Genomic DNA, 12,365 nt, shown 5'->3' with positions numbered 1-12,365 from the left:
TGGTAGTCTATTGAAGTACAGACTTATTATTTCCCTCTGTGAAGCCTCTGACCTATATAAGAAAGCTGGGACAAGGGGGAGAAGTCAGAATTCCAGTATTCAAGGTCTGACAGACACACCTGCAGTAGAATATCTATCCTGTCAATAGGGACTGAGTTAAGGAAAGGAGCCCTTAAACTCTTGGCTACACTCGCTAGGGATTCAGTCTTTTCAATTTGGAATTTTAGGGTACAGAAAAACGCTGGCAACCTGTCATTTGAGGTTTGATATGGCAAGCCTTGATTGGAAGCTAGACACAGACCTTACATGCTTCAAAAATTGTTACTTAAGATGGATCATAGACCTAAACATAACACGCAAAACTATAAAAATTCTAGAATATAACATAGAAGAAGATCTAAATGACCTTGGGTTTGACAATGACTTGTTTAAATTCAGCATCAAAAGAATGATTCATTAAAGAAAGAAGTGATAAATTGGACTTCATTAAAATGAAAATTTTCTGCTCTGCAAGACATTGTCAAGAGACTGAGAAGGTTCAGACTAGGAGAGAATATTTGCAAAAGATATACCTTATAAAGAACTGTTCTCCAAAATATAGAAGAAACTCTTAAAGTTCAATAATAAGAAAATAAACTGATTTTCAAATAGCCAAAAATATGAACAGACATTTCACTATAGAAGAGTTACATATGGAGAATAAGTTTATGAAAAGATGCTCAACATCTTATGTCATTAAAGAATTGTAGACTAAAACAACAGTATCACTACATACCTGTTAGAATGGCTAAAATTCTAAATACTGACTATATCAGATGTGGCCAAGGATGTGGAGCAAGAGGAACTCTTATTCATTGCTGATGGGAATGCAAAATGGAAGAGTTTGGCAGTTTCTTACAAAATTAAACATAGACTTATTGTGCCATCCAGCAATCACATTTCTAGATATTTATCCAAATGAATGAAAACTTAGAACTACACCAAAACCTACACATTAATGTTTATATTGGCATTATTAATAATGGCCAAAAATTGGAAGGAACCAAGATGTTCTTTAATAGATGAACGGATAAACTGTCGTTCATTCACAAAGTGAAACATTATTCAGGGATAAAAAAGAAATGTTATCAAGCCATGAAGAAACATGGAGAACTTTTAAATTCATATTGCTAAGTGAACAAAACCAGTCTGTTAGTTTATTTTATGAATTAGGATATAGTTTATCTTGGGCAACATTCCATGTACAGTTGCAAGGAATATGAATTTGACTGCTATTGTGTATAGTGTTCTACAAGTGTCAGTTAAGACAAGTTGATTCTAGTGCTGTTTATGTCTTATTAACTTTCTAGCTAACTGTTCTGTTAAACTTTTTTCAGTTCAGTTCTGTCACTCAGTTGTGTCCGACTCTTTGCGACCCCATGGACTGTAGCACGCCAGGCCTCCTTGTCCATCATCAACTCCCAGAGTTTACCCAAACTCATGTCCATTGAGTCGGTGATGCCATCCAGCCATCTCATCCTCTGTTGTCCCCTTCTCCTCCTGCCCTCAATCTTTCCCAGCATCAGAGTCTTTTCCAATGAGTCAGCTCTTCGCATCGGGTGACCAAAGTATTGGAGTTTCAGCTTCAACATCAGTCCTTCCAATGAACACCCAGGACTGATCTCCTTTAGGATGGACTGGTTGGATCTCCTTACAGTCCAAGGGACTCTCAAGAGTCTTCTCCAACACCACAGTTCAAAGGCATCAATTCTTCGGTGCTCAGCTTTCTTCACAGTCCAACTCTCACATCCATACATGACTACTGGAAAAACCATAGCCTTGACTAGATGGACCCTTGTTGGCAAAGTAATGTCTCTGCTTTTTAATATGCTGTCTAGGTTGGTCATAACTTTCCTTCCAAGGAGTAAGCGTCTTTTACCATCTGCAGTGATTTGGGAGCCCCCCAAAATAAAGTCGGCCACCATTTCCACTGTTTCCCCATCTATTTGCCATGAAGTGATGGGACCAGATGCCATGATCTTCGTTTTCTGAATGTTGAGCTTTAAGCTAACTTTTTCACTCTCCACTTTCACTTTCATCAAGAGGCTTTTTAGTTCCTCTTCACTTTCTGCCATAAGGGTGGTGTTATTTGCATATCTGAGGTTATTGATATTTCTCCTGGCAATCTTGATTCCAGCTTGTGCTTCTTCCAGCCCAGCGTTTCTCATGATGTACTCTGCATATAAGTTAAATAAGCAGGGTGACAATAGACAGCCTTGACGTACTCCTTTTCCTATTTGGAACCAGTCTGTTGTTCCATGTCCAGTTCTATGTTCCATGTCCAGTTCTATGTTCCATGTCCAGTTGCTTCCTGACCTGCATATAGGTTTCTCAAGAGGCAGGTCAGGTGGTCTGGTATTCCCATCTCTTTAAGAATTTTCCAGTTTATTGTGATCCACACAGTCAAAGGCTTTGGCATAATAAAGCAGAAATAGATATTTTTCTGGAACTTGCTTTTTCGATGATCCAGTGGATGGTCTAACTTTTTTCATCTAGGTATAACTGACAACATTAATTTCAGCTGTACAGCATAATGATTCAGTATTTGTATACACTGTGAAATGATCACCACAATAAGTCTAGATTCCCTCTGTCACTGAGTTATAAAATATGAAATATAGTATTATTGACTATTATCACCATACTGTAAATAATATCCAAAAGCCTTGTGACTGGAAATTTGTATTTCTTGACCCCCCTCACCCATTTTGCTCACCCCTCAAACCCCTCCCCTCCAACAATAACCAGTCCATTCTCTGTGTCTTTGAGCATTTTTTTTTTTTAATTCCACATAAATGAACTCATATTTGTCTTTGTCTCTCTGACTTATCTCACTTAGCATAATACCCATAAGGTCCACCCATGTCACATATGACAAGATTTCATTCTTTTGTGTGTGTATATGTCTATTTAAATTCTCTGCCTGTTTTTTGAATTGGGAGATTTTTACCATTCAATCGTAGGTGTTATTTATATATCTTAGATATTAACCCCTTGTTAGATATGACTTGTAAATATCTTCTTCCTAAATTTAGTAGGTTGCCTTTTCATTTTGTCAATGGCTTCCTTTGCTGTGCAGCTTTTTAGTTTAATGCAGTCCCATTTGTTTGTTTCTGCTTCCCTTGCCTGGGAAGATATATCCAAAAAATACTGCTATGATTTTTGTCAAAGTGTCCTGCCTATGTTTTCCCCTAGGAGTCCTATGGTTTCTGGTCTTACAATTAGATCTTTAAACCATTTTTAGTTTATTTTTGTATATGGTGTTAGAGAATGTTCCATTTCCAACCTTTTATATGTAGCAGTCCAGTTTTCCCAGTACCACTTGCTGAAAAGATTGTCTTTTCCCCTTTGTATGTTCTTGCCTCTTTGTCATAGACTAATTGACTGTAAGTGTGTGGATTTATTTCCGGCCTTTCTATTCTGTTCCATTGATCTGTATGTCTGCTTTTGTGCCAGTACCATACTGTTTTGATTACTATAGCTTTGTAGTATAGTTTGAGATCAGGACGTGTGATGCTTCTCTAGTAATCTGTAAGAGTAAAGTATTGAAATCTCCAGATATAATTGTGGGCTTGTCTGTCTCCTTGCAGTTCTCTCAGTTCTTGCTTCAGTTATTGTTATGTCTTCTTGGTAAATTGCCGTCTTTATCATTATGTAATGTCTATCTTTATCTTGAGTATTTCTTCTGAAGTCTAATTTTTTATATTAATGTAGACTCTCCAACTTTCTTTTGATTAGTGTTTGCATAATACAATATTATCTATGTATTTTTATTTGAAATTAATTTCTGGTAGAAAGCATTTACTTGGGTTTCATGGAAGATTTTAATAACTAAATATATTATGGGACTATACAAGATTTCCTATATTGTTCTTGAATTGGTTTTGTTAAGTTACATTTTTCTAGGAATTCTTTAGTTTCCTTTAAATTTTCAATCCTATTCACATAAATTGTTGAAACTGTTCCTTACTCTTCTTAATCTCCCTTTTCATCTTTGTTTTCCCTTTCATATTATTTCCCTGTACCTTTTCATCTTGATGAATCTCCCACATTTTTGTCTATTTTATTAGCTTTCTAAAAGAAATGTGAAATTTTATTGACCTTCTTTGTCTTTATTTTCTATTTTATGAATTTATGCTTTTGCCTTTAATACCTTCTTACTTCTGCTCCCTCCTCCCTCGTTGTTCCTACTATGTTTGTAGGTTGGATACCTAGCTGATTAATTTTCACCCTGCCATCTAATATACGTATTTAAGGCTGTAAACTTCCCTCAAACCACGCTTTCATCGTGCTTTTTATATGTAGTATTTTCATTATGTTTAAACATTAAGTATTTTAATTTGTCCCTTATGATTTCTTTGATCCATATATTTTTAATTGCAAAATATAGGTAGATGTTTTATTTACCCTCTAGGTAGATGTTTTATTTACCCTATTAACATATAACTTAATTGCAATATAGCCTGACAACATGGATGCTATGATACCAATTCTATAAATTAGTAAATAATTTTTTAATGGAGAATCAATTATTTTTTGAACTTTATTTTTTCTTTTTGATTTTTTTTATTTGGGTGTGCTGGGTCTTTGTTGCTGTGCAGGCTTTTCTCTAGTTGTGGAGAGTGGGGGCTACTCTGGTGGATGGGCTTCTCATTGGGGCATCTTGTCTTGTTGTGGAGCACAGGCTCTAGAGCATTCAAGCTTTGTTAGTTGTGGCTCCCAGACTCTAGAGCATAGGCTCAGTAGTTGTGGTGCATGGGCTTAGTTGTCCTGTGGCATATGGGATGTTCCTGAACCAGGGATAAAATCTGTGTCTCCTGCATTGGCAGGTGGATTCTTTACCACTGAGCCACTAGGCAAGTACCTTGAATTTTAATTAATTCTTAATTTACAGCTATTCTTGATTTACAGAAAATTGCAAAGGTGGTACAGAAATTTTCCATATACTCAACCTAGTTCCGTGTTTTACAAAATCTTTCATTGTTATAATACATATTTTAGAATTAGCAATGTAAAAATGATACATTATTAACTAAAGCTATTTCATGCAAATTTACTCAGTTTTTACCTAATATTCCCCCCTTTTTTTCTCTGTTTCAGATCCCATGTAGAATACTACAAAGTTTCTCAACAAAACATTAGCAAACTGAACCCAACAGCACATAAAAAAAATCATACACCACAACCAAGTAGAATTCATCCCAAGTTCAAAAGGATAGTTCAATATATGCAAATCAATCAAGGTATTTTTAATTTCCTCTTTATTACTGACCCATTCACGGACCACAGCCTTGTCCAACTCAATGAAATTAAGCCATGCCTTGTGAGGCCATCCAAGAACAACGGGTCATGGTGGAGAGTTCTGACAGAATGTGGTCCACTGGAGAAGGGAATGGCAAGCCTCTTCAGTATTCTTGCCTTGAGAACCCCATGAACAGTATGAAACGGCAAAAGGATAGGACACTTAAAGATGAACTCCCCAGGTCGGTAGGTGCCCAATATGCTACTTGAGATCAGTGGAGAAATAACTCCAGAAAGAATGAAGGGATGGAGCCAAAGCAAAAACAACACCCAGTTGTGGATGGGACTGGTGATAGAAGCAAGGTTCAATGCTGTAAAGAGCAATATTGCAGAGGAACCTGGAATATTAGGTCCATGAATCAAGGCAAATTGGAAGTGATCAAACAGGAGATGGCAAGAGTGAACATCGACATTCTAGGAATCAGCAAACTAAAATGGACTGGAATTGGTGAATTTAATTCAGATGACCATTTTATCTACTACTGTGCACAGGAATCCCTTAGAAGAAATGGAGTAGCCATCATGGTCAACAAGAGTCCGAAATGCAGTACTTGGATGCAGTCTCAAAAACGACAGAATGAGGCGGTTGGATGGCATCACTGATTCAATGGACATGAGTTTGAGCAAATTCCAGGAGTTGGTGATGGACAGGGAGGCCTGGTGAGCCGCAGTTCATGGGGTCACAAGGAGTTGGACACGACTGAGCAACTGAACTGAACTGATTGACCCATTGGGTTTTTGGTAGCATGTTGTTTAGTCTCCATGTAATCATTTTTTTTTTTTTTCATTTCACTTTCTGTGGTTAATTTCTAGTTCTATTCCACTGTGGTCAGAAATGATGCTTGAAATAATTTCTGTACTCTTAAATTGTTGAAGCTTGGTTTGTGCGATAGTAAGTGGTCAATCCTAGTGAATGTTCCATGTGCACTTGAAAACAATGTGTATTTTTCTTTCTTTTTTTTTGATGTAATGTCCTGAAAATATCAAGTCCATTTTATCATTTAATATTTCTGTTGCCTTATTGATTCTGTTTGGAAGATCTTTCCATTGATGTGAGTGGGGTGTTAAAGCCTCCTACTATTATATTCCTGTCAGTTTCTTCCTTTAGGTCTGATACGTATTTGGGTGCTCCTATATTAGGTGTATATATGTTGATGAGTAGAGAATCCTATATTATCTTTTTATCATTATATATTCCTCCTTTATCTTTCTTCACGCCTTTGTTTTAAAGTCTATTTTCTCTGAGATATGATATTGTGACACCCGCGTTATCATTTCTATTTGCATAAAATATTTTCCATAGTCTCAATCTGTGCGTGTCCTTTGCCCTACAGTGGGTCTCTTGTAGGCAGCGTGTCATAGGCTCACATTTTCCCCCAATTTGCTACTCTGTTTCTTTTGGAGCACTTAGTCTCTTGACATTTGATGTAATTATTGATAGTTATGTATTTATTGCCATTTTAAACCTTGTTTTGTCATTGATTCTATGTTTCTTCTTTGTTCCTTTCTTTTTCTATTTTTCCTTTTGTGGCATGATGATTTTCTCTCAAATAATGCTTATGTTCTTTTTTTTTAATCTATTGTATGCTTTTGATTTGCGGTTACTCTGTCAAATATGTAAACCCCTTTCTATATCTACTTACCTTAGACTAGTAGTCTCAATAGGCTCAAACACATTCTGGGGGAAAAAAATCTACATTTTCCTACTGTCTACCCCCAAATTTCATGATTTTGATGTCCTCTTTTACATCTTTTTTTTTTTCTTGCTGTTCATTGTGGTTATCACTGTTACACATTTTCTTTTTTCCAAATCTGTGTATTGACTTATTTTCCAGTTATGATTTTCCCTTTCCTATGGATTTTTACTTCTTTTCTAGAGAACTTCCAGTATTGCCTTTAGTACTGCTATATTCTTATTTTTTGCTTCTCTGATAAATTCTTCCTCTCTCCTATTCTAAGTGGGTAGAGTATCCTAATTGTTGATTTTCCCCTTTCAGGACTTTGAATATATATCTTTCCACTTCCTTCTGGCCTGCAACATTTCTGTAGTGAGATCAACTGTTATCCTTATGGGGGTTCCTTTATAATTAACTGTTTTTCTCTTGCTTCCTTAAGAATCCCATCTTTAACTTTTTCCATTTCAGTTAAAATGTCTTGGTGTAGATATGCTTGGGTTTATATTGTTTGGGATAAACAAGCATCCATCTTCTGTGTTCCCTGTACCTGGATTTCTGTTTCCTTCTTTAGGTTTTGTAAGTTTTCAGGCATAATTTCTTCAAATATATTTTCGACCCCCCCTTTCTCTTTCTTTTCCTGGAATCCTTATTATGCATAGTTTGGCACACTTTATATTATCCCATGGGTCTCTTATATTGCTTTCATTTTTTTCCCCCAGTTTGGCCTTCTGTCTGCTATTCTGATTGGATGATTTCCATTATTCTATATTCCAAGTCACTTATTCATTCTTCTCCATTGTTCATTCTGATTTTCATTGGCCTTAGTTGAGCTTTTCTCTGCAAAATGAGTTTTCTATTTTTTCTTTGTTCTTCTTTATAGTTTCTGGTTCCTTTTTACAGTACTCTGCATTTCTGTAGAGAGCCTTTCTTAATTCCTTCAATATTTTCATTATTTCCCTTTTGAACTCTGTGTCTGTTATACTGAAGAGGCCTGTTTTATTGTTAATTTTTTTCAGGGAAATGCTCATTCTTTTAACTGGGAGTGGTCCCTCTGCTCCATTTCACCTATATTTACCTAAGTTTAGGAGATACATCAATTGTGGTCTTGGAGAATTGTCTTTTGCCCCTTTCCTCAGCCTTTGCTGTTTTCCCCTTGATAGGGGGTGGGCAGATGTAGTGGTGGGTGCCTGATCTTGGGGTTCTCAGCTCAGGCAGACAGCTCAGGTGCATGCCTGGGACATATGGTAGCACATGAGTGTACAACCACTCCTGGAGTTTGGATGGGTGTCAGCAGGGGCCCAGGACCATTCCTGGTTTCTGGGCAGGTGGTAGTGATTTGTAACAGTCCCTGGAGCCTGTGTAGGTAGTGTCCTGCCCTCTGTGAGCATTCACACAGGGAAAAAGTCTATAATCCAGTGCAATCCCTCCCCTCATACACCCCACAAACAATGGCAACTGGACTCTAAGGTGGCCCAGGCTTCCTCCGCTTACACTCCCAGCCACAGTTGCACTGGATTCTGCCGGGAGCCAGCACGGGAGTCCCCACCCATAACAAGATTATGTGGGAGATTTCTGGTGGGCAAGGCAAGCCAGAACTCGAGGGGTGCCCCTCTGGGCCTGCCTGAGCGTCTACCCCAAATCCAGAGTCTGCCTGCTTTACTGCTTTGTGCTCTCACCTACACCTCTTTTATGGGGGGCTGTTCCCCACCACCATCTGTCTCTCTGAAAGAGTTAACTTACAGCTCCAGTTAATAAAGTTCCTGGGTGTGACAAGAGTGTTTTAGTTCACAAACCCCTCAGATGGCAAACTTGCCTGACAAGTTTACCTGGACTCCTACAGCTATGCATACGATTGTTTACAGTCTCCCAACTTCGAGAAGCACGGGAAGCTTAAGATATTCAAATAGCTTAGAGCCTCTCAGAGAGTTAGAAGCTGTCAGAATAAAACTAGATTTCATTGATGAGCCAATGCTTGCTGCCAAGTTTCCACATCCCCTGTATTGTATCCTTGAATGTGTATTAATATAGTTGGTATGCAGAAAAAATTAGTAGTGGCCTTGGTGTTAGCGACTTTAGACCCTTAAGGTAATAAATTCTTTCCTTTGTTGTAAACCCACTGCACCTCTGCCCTATAGGAATGTAACTTTATCTAACACCTTCGGAGGATGGCGCCAAACTTTAAAATAATTACTCTTAGAGAAAATAAGTCTTATGGTTGACAAACCTTTGTCAGAGTCATAAAATGTTAATAGGCCTTCTGGGCCAGAAGATGATGTAAATCTTTTTGTATTTGTATACCATAAATTTACAGAAAAGAAAGCCTGGTCTCAATAAGGATCAAAGACTGCTGACTTTGCATGATTTCACACCCCCTATTATCCTCTATGTGCAACTTACAGTATAAAAGCCCGTTGAAAATAAAGCTATGGGCCTTGCTCACCGAAGCTTGGTCTCCCTGTGTCGTTGTTTCCTTTTCCTCCTTTTCTCTTCTGTTCTTCCTTCATGCCAAAATAATTTGGAGCCCGGGGGTCCTCTGTGACCACTTATTTGCCTGGGCTTCTAAGACCCACTCGAGAAGGTGCCTAAGGTGGGGCACCTTCCGCTATTCGAGAGGGCACCTGCGGCCTCCGTGGTCAGAGCAAGTTTGGTGTCACGAACTTTATTGATTTCCCACGTAAACCAGTTATTATTGAGCCTCTAATAAATCTCTCAGCCTTTGCTATCCCTTAATCGCCAACGCCGTCATCCTGAGGGAATCCCTGGATCCAACCAGGGCTGGACCCCGGTAGGATTCCCACTCTTCCCCCAGCCTGTCTACCCATAGCCTATCCCAGTCCTCTCACAGGGTTTTATCTCTGAAGCCCGAGTTTCAGTATCCAGCCTCCACCAGCACTGGAAGATGTGCGTGTCAGGCTGAGGAGTGCAGGACATCAGCACTGACCATCTGTGCAGTTCTCCCTCTGCTCTGGCTGCAGAGAAATGGCTATTGCATTTTCCTCTGAGGCTGTGAAACTCCCTTTCTTCTTTCACAGTTCCCTCCTAGGGATGCAGGTCCCATCTTGATTCCTTTCTTGCTTTTCTTTTTCCCACCCAGTTACACTGTGACTTTCTTGCCTTTTTAGCAGTCAGAGGTCTTCTGGCAGTGTTCAATAGATATGCTGTGAAAATTATTCCACATGTAGATGTATTTTTGTTTTATTTATGAGAGAGGGTGAGCTTCACATCCTGTTCTCTGCCATCTTGTTCTTTCTCCCAAGAATCAATTCTTGCAAGCATTCCAAATGTACTTCAAATGAATTGTTTTCTGTAACTCAAGTCAGAAGTGTATATATTTCCATTCACATTTTGTAAGGCTTGTAATTTGTGTTGTTTAAATCTTCTGTATGCTGTTGATTGTATATGTGATTTCTCAACAACTGAAAAGAGCTCTCAGTTGCTTGGTGGATTTTTCTTATGAAATATTATGTGACGCAATATAGTGTTTTTAAGTAATTCTAATGACATGGAAAAATGCTTATTTATTTTCAAATGAGCAAGTTGGAGATTAACAAGTACAATGTCAATTTTAAACTGTTACACTTTTTTAAAGTTGTAAAAGGAAACATGCAAATGATAAGATTTTCTGAGTTGTAAAATCATATTCTTTACTTTTCAATTTATACCTTTCACTTTATTTTTTTAACTATGACCACCTGTTACTTTTATCATCAAAAATAAGACTTTTTTTTTTTTAAAAGAACAAGCCCAGCCCAATGCAGTCAATCTCATGACATTTTCCGCTGCTATCTTCACTCAGAAGGCCATACTGTTGTCCCCCTGTATACTTGTTGTTCTCTTGCTCCTTCAGGTACTGGACTCATTGCAGATGGATATCCACCAAAGTGAGAGACAAGAGAGTGACACCATCTCTCTAGGAGCATGAAACCACTTAATTAAACTGTCTTTGGCAGCCACAGTCTGCTCCTGGTATCAATCTCAATGACCTACACAGGGGACAGATGCCTTTAAAAGCTAAAATGCCCATCTTATATAACTGGAAGTTTTCCCTCTTCTAAATCTTTCTTCTGATGAAACAATCTTTTAAAACCCTTCTCCAAAGCAGCTCTTCTTTTTTGTTTTAGATAGTACATCATGCTTTGTGGAATGACAAAGGTCCAAGTATTGACTTTTCATTGTACTGTTTCCTTATGCCAATATCTGGTGTTTGGGGTTGCCTGAAGTCATTCTGCCCACGGTTTCTGGCCCATTCATTAATCCTATTAAAAAGAAAAAATAAAATAAAAATGGAGCTATATGGTACTATTTGTGTCATTTCCTCTGTCCTCAACCCCTTTAACACCCTGTCATTGAACCAGAGTTCTTCTAAGTTGCAAACTTTTTTGGGGGTTCTTTCTTTATAAAGGTCAACAGAAACCTCCACAAAGGCAGACCTACCTGAGAAGAGAGGCTGGTAGTGACTCTCACGAGTAGCAACAGAAATAGTGCAGCACAACAACTTATCTTCAATCTACCTTTAAAAAGTACAAGTTCATGAAGTGAGTCTCAGTGCTTCCTCCAATTAAGTAAAGGATTTTATGACTTCCTTCAGTTCTTTCTTCTCCCTCCCTCCCTTCATTCTTCAAGGAAATGAGTTCATTCCTATCTTCACTCACAAACAGCAGAGATCATGGTTTGCTTCCTTCAATCATGTAGACTTTTAGGTCTAATACCCACTAAAATGTCAAGCATTTGTTACTCTATAATGGGATATCATAGTTTCCCTCTCCTTCCTCTCTGCACTGCACTCCTTCTCTCCACATATCCAGAGAGAAACATGAGGTCACTCCCAAGATTCATTGAAGTTTCATTCAGTCATTCACAATAAGGCTCTTCCCAGCTGGGGCCTGTTACAGACATATGGCCTGGGGGAAGGGAAAGAAAAAACACTTGCTAAAACCCATCAGCGTGGAGCAGGAAATGAAAAGTGGCTAGAGAGAGCAAGGAGTGTACTGCGATTCTGAAGAAAGGAGAGGCATGATATAAGGCATCAGAAGATGTGATTATGGGTGTCCTGAGCAATCACTGAGAATATCTGAAAGGTATAAGACTTTCCACTTTTCCCATACCCTATCTCTCCCATTTCCAAGAGACAAAAAGTAACCAGGACTCCTGACAGTTTACTATTAACCCCTAAGATTTGTGTCCTTACATACCACATGTATGCAAATCTTAAAATCTCTGATGAGCAAGTTAGAAAGGGATACAAGCTCTCCTACTGATTTCATAATCAGTTGAGACATCAAGAGTAAATCCCAGGGCTGAGGTCCAGTTGCTGGCTGTGGTTAGTGTCTGTGGTTAGTGTCTGTGGTG

At 38.4% G+C, this 12,365-nt stretch overlaps 1 long non-coding RNA gene across 8 annotated transcripts in view; it reads left to right on the top strand.

Annotated features, from left to right (window-relative positions):
- LOC138986448 (uncharacterized) overlaps positions 1-8,079 on the top strand; it is a 190,538-nt gene extending 182,459 nt beyond the window's left edge. For all 8 annotated transcript variants that reach the window (XR_011463297.1, XR_011463296.1, XR_011463298.1 and 5 more), the window contains one exon: positions 5,140-8,079. This is a non-coding gene — a long non-coding RNA (uncharacterized lncRNA). The remainder of the gene's footprint in view (positions 1-5,139) is intronic.
- Positions 8,080-12,365: the final 4,286 nt, after the last annotated feature.

Source organism: Bos mutus, chromosome X (assembly GCF_027580195.1).
Source record: "Bos mutus isolate GX-2022 chromosome X, NWIPB_WYAK_1.1, whole genome shotgun sequence".
NCBI lineage: Eukaryota > Metazoa > Chordata > Mammalia > Artiodactyla > Bovidae > Bos > Bos mutus.
Note: the sequence above shows the minus strand (reverse complement) of the source record. Positions and strands in the feature narration are given on the sequence as shown.